Source organism: Triticum dicoccoides, chromosome 3B, assembly GCF_002162155.2.
Source record: "Triticum dicoccoides isolate Atlit2015 ecotype Zavitan chromosome 3B, WEW_v2.0, whole genome shotgun sequence".
Taxonomy (NCBI): domain Eukaryota; kingdom Viridiplantae; phylum Streptophyta; class Magnoliopsida; order Poales; family Poaceae; genus Triticum; species Triticum dicoccoides.
In genome coordinates, this window is record NC_041385.1 from 176,587,800 (window position 1) to 176,595,941 (window position 8,142).

Below are 8,142 nucleotides of genomic sequence, written 5' to 3' on the forward strand. Positions count from 1 at the left end.
TCCAGTCCTTAGAAGGATCGCTGGAGCCAGCATACCTTTTAGCATCCTTAGGATCGACAAAAACTTTCTAATTGTATCACATACAACCTTTCCTTACGAAGACTAGTAAGGAAACTCGTTTTGACATCCATCTGCCAGATTTCATAAATGCAGCTAATGCTAACATGATTCCGACGGACTTAAGCATCGCTACGGATGAGAAAATATCATGGTAGTCAACTCCTTGAACTTGTGAAAAACTCTTCGCCACAAGTCGAGCTTCATAGACGGTGACATCACCGTCCACGTCCGTCTTCTTCTTAAAGATCCATTTATCTCAATGGCTTGCCGATCATTGGGCAAGTCCACCAAAGTCCATGCTTTGTTCTGATACATGGATTCTATCTCGGATTTCATGGCTTCTAACCATTTGTCGGAATTTGGGCCCACCATTGCTTCTCCATAGCTCGTAGGTTCATTGTTGTCTAGCAACATGACCTTCAAGACAGGATTACTGTACCACTCTGAAGCAGTACACATCCTTGTCACCCTACGAGGTATGGTAGTGACTTGATCCGAAGTTTCATGATCACTATCATAAGCTTCTACTTCAATTGGTGTAGGTGCCACAGGAACAACTTCCTGTGCCCTGCTACACACTAGTTGTAGTGACGGTTCAGTGACCATATCAAGTCTCCACCATCCTCCCACTCAAGTTTTCGAGACAAACTTTTTCTCGAGAAAGGATTCGATTCAAGAAACAATCCCTATTGCTTTCAGATCTGAATTAGGAGGTATACCCAACTGCTTTGGGTGTCCTATGAAGATGCATTTTATCCGCTTTGGGTTCGAGCTTATCAACCTGAAACTTTTTCACATAAGCGTCGCAGCCCCAAACCTTTAAGAAATGACAGCTTAGGTTTCTCTAAACCATAGTTCATACGGTGTCATCTCAACAAAATTACGTGGTGCCCTATTTAAAGTGAATGTGGTTGTCTCTAATGCCTAAACCACAAACGATAGTGGTAATTCGATAAGAGACATCATGGTATGCACCATATCCAATAGGGTGCAACTATGATGTTAGGACACACCATCAAACTATGGTGTTCCAGGCGGTATTAATTGTGAAACAATTTCCACAATGTCTTAATTGCGTGCCAAAGCTCGTAACTCAGATACTCATCTCTATGATCATATCATAGACATTTTATCCTCTTGTCACGATGATCTTCAACTTCACTCTGAAATTACTTGAACCATTCAATAATTCAGACTTGTGTTTCATCAAGTAAATACACTCAGTATCTACTCAAATCATCCGTGAAGTAAGAACATAACGATATCCACTGCGTGCCTTAGCATTCATTGGACTGCACACATCAAAATGTATTACTTCCAACAAGTTGCTTTCTTGTTCCATTTTACTGAAAACGAGGCTTTCAGTCATCCTGCCCATGTGGTATGATTTGCATGTCTCAAGTGATTCAAAATCAAGTGAGTCCAAATGGTCCATTTGCATGGAGTTTCTTCATGCATATACACCAATAGACATGGTTCGCATGTCTCAAACTTTTCAAAAACAAGTGAGTCCAAAGATCCATCAACATGGAGCTTCTTCATGCATTTTATACCAATATGACTTACATGGCAGTGCCACAAGTAGGTGGTACTATCATTACTATCTTATATCTTTTGGCATGAACATGTGTATCACTACGATCGAGATTCAATAAACCATTCATTTTGGGTGCAAGACCATTGAAGGTATTATTCAAATAAACAGACTAACCATTATTCTCCTTAAATGAATAACCGTATTGCGATAGGTATTATCCAATCATGTCTATGCTCAACGCAAACACCATATAACAATTATTTAGGTTTAACATCAATCTCGATGGTAGAGGGAGCATGCGATGCTTGATCACATCAAGATTGGAAAACACTTCCAACACATATCGTCAGCTCACCTTTAGCTAGTCTCCGTTTATTCCGTAGCTCTTTTATTTCGAGTTACTAACACTTAGTAACTGAACCGGTATCTAATACCCTGGTGCTACTAGGAGTACTAGTAAAGTACACATTAACATAATGTATATCCAATATACTACTATATCGACCTTGCCAGCCTTCTTATCTACCAAGTATCTAGGGTAATTCTGCTCTAGTGGTTGTTCCCCTTATTACAGAAGCACTTAGTCTCGGGTTTGGGTTCAACCTTGGGTTTCTTCACTAGAGCAGCAGCTGATTTGCCGTTTCATGAAGTATCCCTTCTTGCCCTTGCCCTTCTTGAAACTAGTGGTTTCACCAACCATCAACAATTGATGCTCCTTCTTGATTTCTACTTTCGCGGTGTCAAACATCGTGAATACCTCAAGGATCATCATATCTATCCCTGATATGTTATAGTTCATCACGAAGCTCTAGCAGCTTGCTGGCAATGACTTTGGAGAAACATCACTATCTCATCTGGAAGATCAACTCCCACTCGATTCAAGTGATTGTTGCACTCAGGCAATCTGAGCACAAGCTCAACGATTGAGCTTTTCTCCCTTAGTTTGCAGGCTAAGAAAATCGTTGGAGGTCTCATACCTCTTGACGTGGGCACGAGCCTGAAATCCCAATTTCAGCCCTCGAAACATCTCATATGTTCCGGAATGTTTCGAAAACATCTTTGGTGCCTCAACTCTAAACCGTGTAACTAAACTATCACGTAGTTATCAAAACGTGTATGTCCGATGTTCGCAACATCCACAAACGACGTTTGGGGTTCAGCACACTAAGCGGTGCATTAAGGACATAAGCTTTCTATGAAGCACCGAGGACAATCCTCAGTTTACGGACCTAGTCCGCATAATCGCTACTATCAACTTTCAACTAAATTTTCTCTAGGAACATATCTAAACAGTAGAACTAAAGCGCGAGCTTACAACATAATTTGCAAAGATCTTTTGACTATGTTCAGGATAATTAAGTTCATCTTATGAACTCCCACTCAGATAGACATCCCTCTAGTCATCTAAGTGATTACATGATCCGAGTCAACTAGGCCGTGTCCGATCATCACGTGAGACGGACTAGTCAACGTCTGTGAACATCTTCATGTTGACCGTATCTTCTATACGACTCATGCTCGACCTTTCGGTCTTCCGTGTTCCGAGGCCATGTCTGTACATGCTAGGCTCATCAAGTTAACCTAAGTGTATCGCGTGTGTAAATCTGGCTTACACCCGTTGTATGTGAACGTAAGAATCTATCACACCCGATCATCACGTGGTGCTTCGAAACGACGAACTTTCGCAACGGTGCATAGTTAGGGGGGACACTTTCTTGAAATTTTAATGAGGGATGATCTTATTTACTACCGTCGTTCTAAGCAAATAAGATGCATAAACATGATAAACATCACATGCAATCAAATAGTGACATGATATGACCAATATCATTTTGCTCCTTTTGATCTCCATCTTCGGGGCTCCATGGTCATCATCGTCACCGGCATGACACCATGATCTCCATCATCGTGTCTTCATGAAGTTGTCTCGCCAACTATTACTTCTACTACTATGGCTACCGGTTAGCAATAAAGTAAAGTAATTACATGGCGTTGTTTAATGACACGCAGGTCATACAATAAATTAAGACAACTCCTATGGCTCCTGCCGGTTGTCATACTCATCGACATGCAAGTCGTGATTCCTATTACAAGAACATGATCAATCTCATACATCACATATCATTCATCACATTCTTCTTGGCCATATCACATCACATTGCATACCCTGCAAAAACAAGTTAGACGTCCTATAATTGTTGTTTGCATGTTTTACGTGGCTGCTATGGGTTTCTAGCAAGAACGTTTCTTACCTACACAAAAGCCACAACGTGATATGCCAATTGCTATTTACCCTTCATAAGGACCCTTTTCATCGAATCCGATCCGACTAAAGTGGGAGAGACTGGAACCCGCTAGCCACCTTATGCAACAAGTGCATGTCAGTCGGTGGAACCTGTCTCACGTAAGAGTACGTGTAAGGTCGGTCCGAGCCGCTTCATCCCACAATACCGTCGAAACAAGATTGGACTAGTAACGGTAAGCATATTGAACAAAATCAACGCCCACAACTACTTTGTGTTCTACTCGTGCAAAGAATCTACGCAATAGACCTAGCTCATGATGCCACTGTTGGGGAACGTAGCAGAAATTCAAAATTTTCCTACGAGTCACCAAGATCTATCTATGGAGAAACCAGCAACGAGGGGAAGGAGAGTGCATCTACATACCCTTGTAGATTGCTAAGCGGAAGCGTTCAAGAGAACGGGGTTGAAGGAGTCATACTCGTCGTGATCCAAATCACCGGAGATCCTAGTGCCGAACGGACGGCACCTTCGCGTTCAACACACGTACAGCCCGGTGACGTCTCCCATGCCTTGATCCAGAAAGGAGAGAGGGAGAGGTTGAGGAAGACTCCATCCAGCAGAAGCACAACGCCGTGGTGGTGGTGGAGGAGCGTGGCAATCCTGCAGGGCTTCGCCAAGCACCGCGAGAGAGGAGGAGTACTTGGGAGAGGGGGAGGGCTGCACCAGAACTTGGGGTGCGGCTGCCCTCCCACCCCTCCACTATTTATAGGTGGGGGGGAGAGGGGGTCGGCCCCCTAGATCCCATCTAGGGTTGGGGGCGGCGGCCAAGGGGGGAGGAGTGCCTCCCAAGTCAACTGGAGGCCCTCCCCCTTAGGGTTTCCCCCTTCCCATGCGCATGGGCCTTGGGGGGGGGCTAGTGCCCCTAGCCCATTAAGGCTAGGGCTCCCCCCCTACAGCCCATGCTACTGTATTGGACGTGGTGGAACAATTTCCAGACCTCCGGACCCCTCCGGAATCCTCCGGAACCTCCTGGAAGCTTCCCGGTACAATACCGAAAAAACCCGAACTTTTTCCGGAACCCGAACAACAACTTTCCATATATAAATATTTACCTCCAGACCATTCCGGAACTCCTCGTGACGTCTGGGATCTCATCCAAGACTCCGAACAACTTTCGGTAACCACATACAAACTTCCTTTATAACTCTAGCATCATCGAACCTTAAACCCTACGGGTTCGGGAGACATGTAGACATGACCGAGACGTTCTCCGGTCAATAACCAACAGCGGGATCTGGATACCCATGTTGGCTCCCACATGTTCCACGATGATCTCATCGGATAAACCACGATGTCAAGGACTCAATCGATCCCGTATACAATTCCCTTTGTCTAACGGTATTGTACTTGCCCGAGATTCGATCGTCGGTATACCGATACCTTGTTCAATCTCGTTACCGGCAAGTCTCTTTACTCGTTCCGTAACACATCATCCCATGATCAACCCCTTGGCCACATTGTGCACATTATGATGATGTCCTACCGAGTGGGCCCAGAGATACCTCTCCGTTTACACGGAGTGACAAATCCCAGTCTCGATTCGAGCCAACCCAACAGATACTTTCGGAGATACCTGTAGTGCACCTTTATAGCCACCCAGTTACGTTGTGACGTTTGGTACACCCAAAGCATTCCTACGGTATCCGGGAGTTGCACAATCTCATGGTCTAAGGAAACGATACTTGACATTAGAAAAGCTTTAGCATACGAACTACGATCTTTGTGCTAGGTTTAGGAATGGGTCTTGTCCATCACATCATTCTGCTAATGATGTGATCCCGTTATCAACGACATCTAATGTCCATGGTCAGGAAACCGTAACCATCTGTTGATCAACGAGCTAGTCAACTAGAGGCTCACTAGGGACATGGTGTTATCTATGTACCCACACATGTATCTGAGTTTCCTATCAATACAATTATAGCATGGATAATAAACGATTATCACGAACAAGGAAATATAATAATAACTAATTTATTATTGCCTCTAGGGCATATTTCCAACAGGTTTTCCCTTGAAGATGAAAGGGTGATGCAGCAAAGTAGCGTAAGTATTTCCCTCAGTTTTGAGAACCAAGGTATCAATCCAGTAGGAGACGACGCACAAGTCACTGAATACCTGCGCAAACAATCAAGAACTTGCAACCAACATGATAAAGGGGTTGTCAATCCCTTCACGGTCACTCACAAAAGTGAGATCTGGTAGAGATAGACAAATGGTAAAGTAAATATTTTTGGTATTTTTGGTTTATAGATTGGAAAGTAAATATTGCAAAGTAGTAGATCGGAAACTAGAAAGATGTAAACGAGATTCAATATTATGGAAAAGAGACCCGGGGGCCATAGGTTTCACTAGTTGCTTCTCTCGAGATAACATATATTACGGTGGGTGAACAAATACTGTCGAGCAATTGATAGAAAAGCGCGTAATGCAATTGATAGAAAAGCGCGTAATTATGACGACATCTAAGGCAATGATCATGAACATAGACATCACGTCCGTTTCAAGTAGACCGACTCCTTCCTGCATCTACTAATATTACTCCACACATCGACCGCTATCCAGCATGCATCTAGAGTATTAAGTTCATAAGAACGGAGTAACGCATTAAGCAAGATGACATGATGTAGAGGAATTAACTCAAGCAATATGATGAAAAACCCATCTTGTTATCCTCGATGGCAACAATACAATACGTGCCTTGCTGCCCCTACTGTCACTTGGAAAGGACACCACAAGATTGAACCCAAAGCTAAGCACTTCTCTCATGGCAAGAAAGATCAATCTAGTAGGCCAAACTAAACCGAAAATTCGAAGAGACTTGAAAAGATATCAAATCATGCATATAAGAATTCAGAGAAGAACAAAATAATATTCATAGATAATCTTGATCATAAATCCACAATTTATTAGATCTCGGCAAACACACTGCAAAAGAATATTACATCGAATAGATCTCTAAGAACATCGAGGAGAACTTTGTATTGAGAATCAAAGAGAGAGAAGAAGCCATCTAGCTAATAACTATGGACCCGAAGGTCTGTGGTAAACTACTCATGCTTCATCGAAGAGGTAATGGTTTTGATGTAGAAGCCCTCCATGATCAGATCACCGGAAAAGGCCCCAAAATGGGATCTCACGGGTACAGAAGGTTGCGGCGGTGGAAAACTGGTTTCGTGGCTCCCCCTGATTTTTTAGGGTATAAGAGTATATATATAGGTGAAAGAACTAGGTCGGTGGAGCTACGAGAGGCCCACGAGGGTGGGGGCGTGCCTACCCCCTGGACGCGCTCTCCTGCCTCGTGGATGCCTCGTTGCGTCTCCGACTTCATCTCCAAGTCTTCTGGTTTGCTTTCGGTCCAAGAAAGATCATCGCGAAGGTTTTGTTCCATTTCGACTCCGTTTGGTATTCCTTTTCTGCAAAACTCTAAAATAGGCACAAAAAAACAGAAACTGGCACTGGGCCCTCGGTTAATAGGTTAGTCCCAAAAATAATATAAAAGAGCTATTAAAGCCCATTAAACATCCAAAACAGATAATATAATAACATGGAACAATCAAAAATTATAGATACGTTGGAGAGGTATCAGACACTTTCCTGGAAGTTTCTTATTTTCCTAATTTTCTAAATATTCCAAAACTGACAAAAAATATTTTTGCGGATTTTCCGGAGTCCGTTTACTTACTGTATCACGTACCTCCTTATTTTCACAATTCTGGAGTGTTCCGGAAGGACTCTTTTATGTGTTCTTCCGGTGTCAAAGTTTGGATAACATTGCTTTCAACATTGATTGGCGTACCTGAGATATAGTGTTTTATTCATTGCCCAATGACAACCTTCGGGTTAGTCCCTTCGGCATTATTTATTTTGATAGCTCTGGATCGATAGACCTCCTTGATGACATAGGGTCCTTCCCATTTGGAGAGGAGTTTTCCTGCAAAAAATCTGAAACGAGAGTTGTATAAAAGGACATATTCTATGACTTTGAACTCATGCTTTTGGATCATGCCATATTTTAACTTTTTCTTTGAATAACTTAGCATTTTCATAAGCCTAGGTACTCCATTCAAATAATGAGCTAATATAACCTCTTTCTCCAGCAAGTTTGAAATCATAATTGAGTTCTTTTATTGCCCAAAATGCTTTATGTTCTAACTCAAGAGTCAAATGACAAGCTTTTCCATAAACCATTTTATATGGAGACATACCCATAGGATTTTTATAAGCTGTTATATAAGC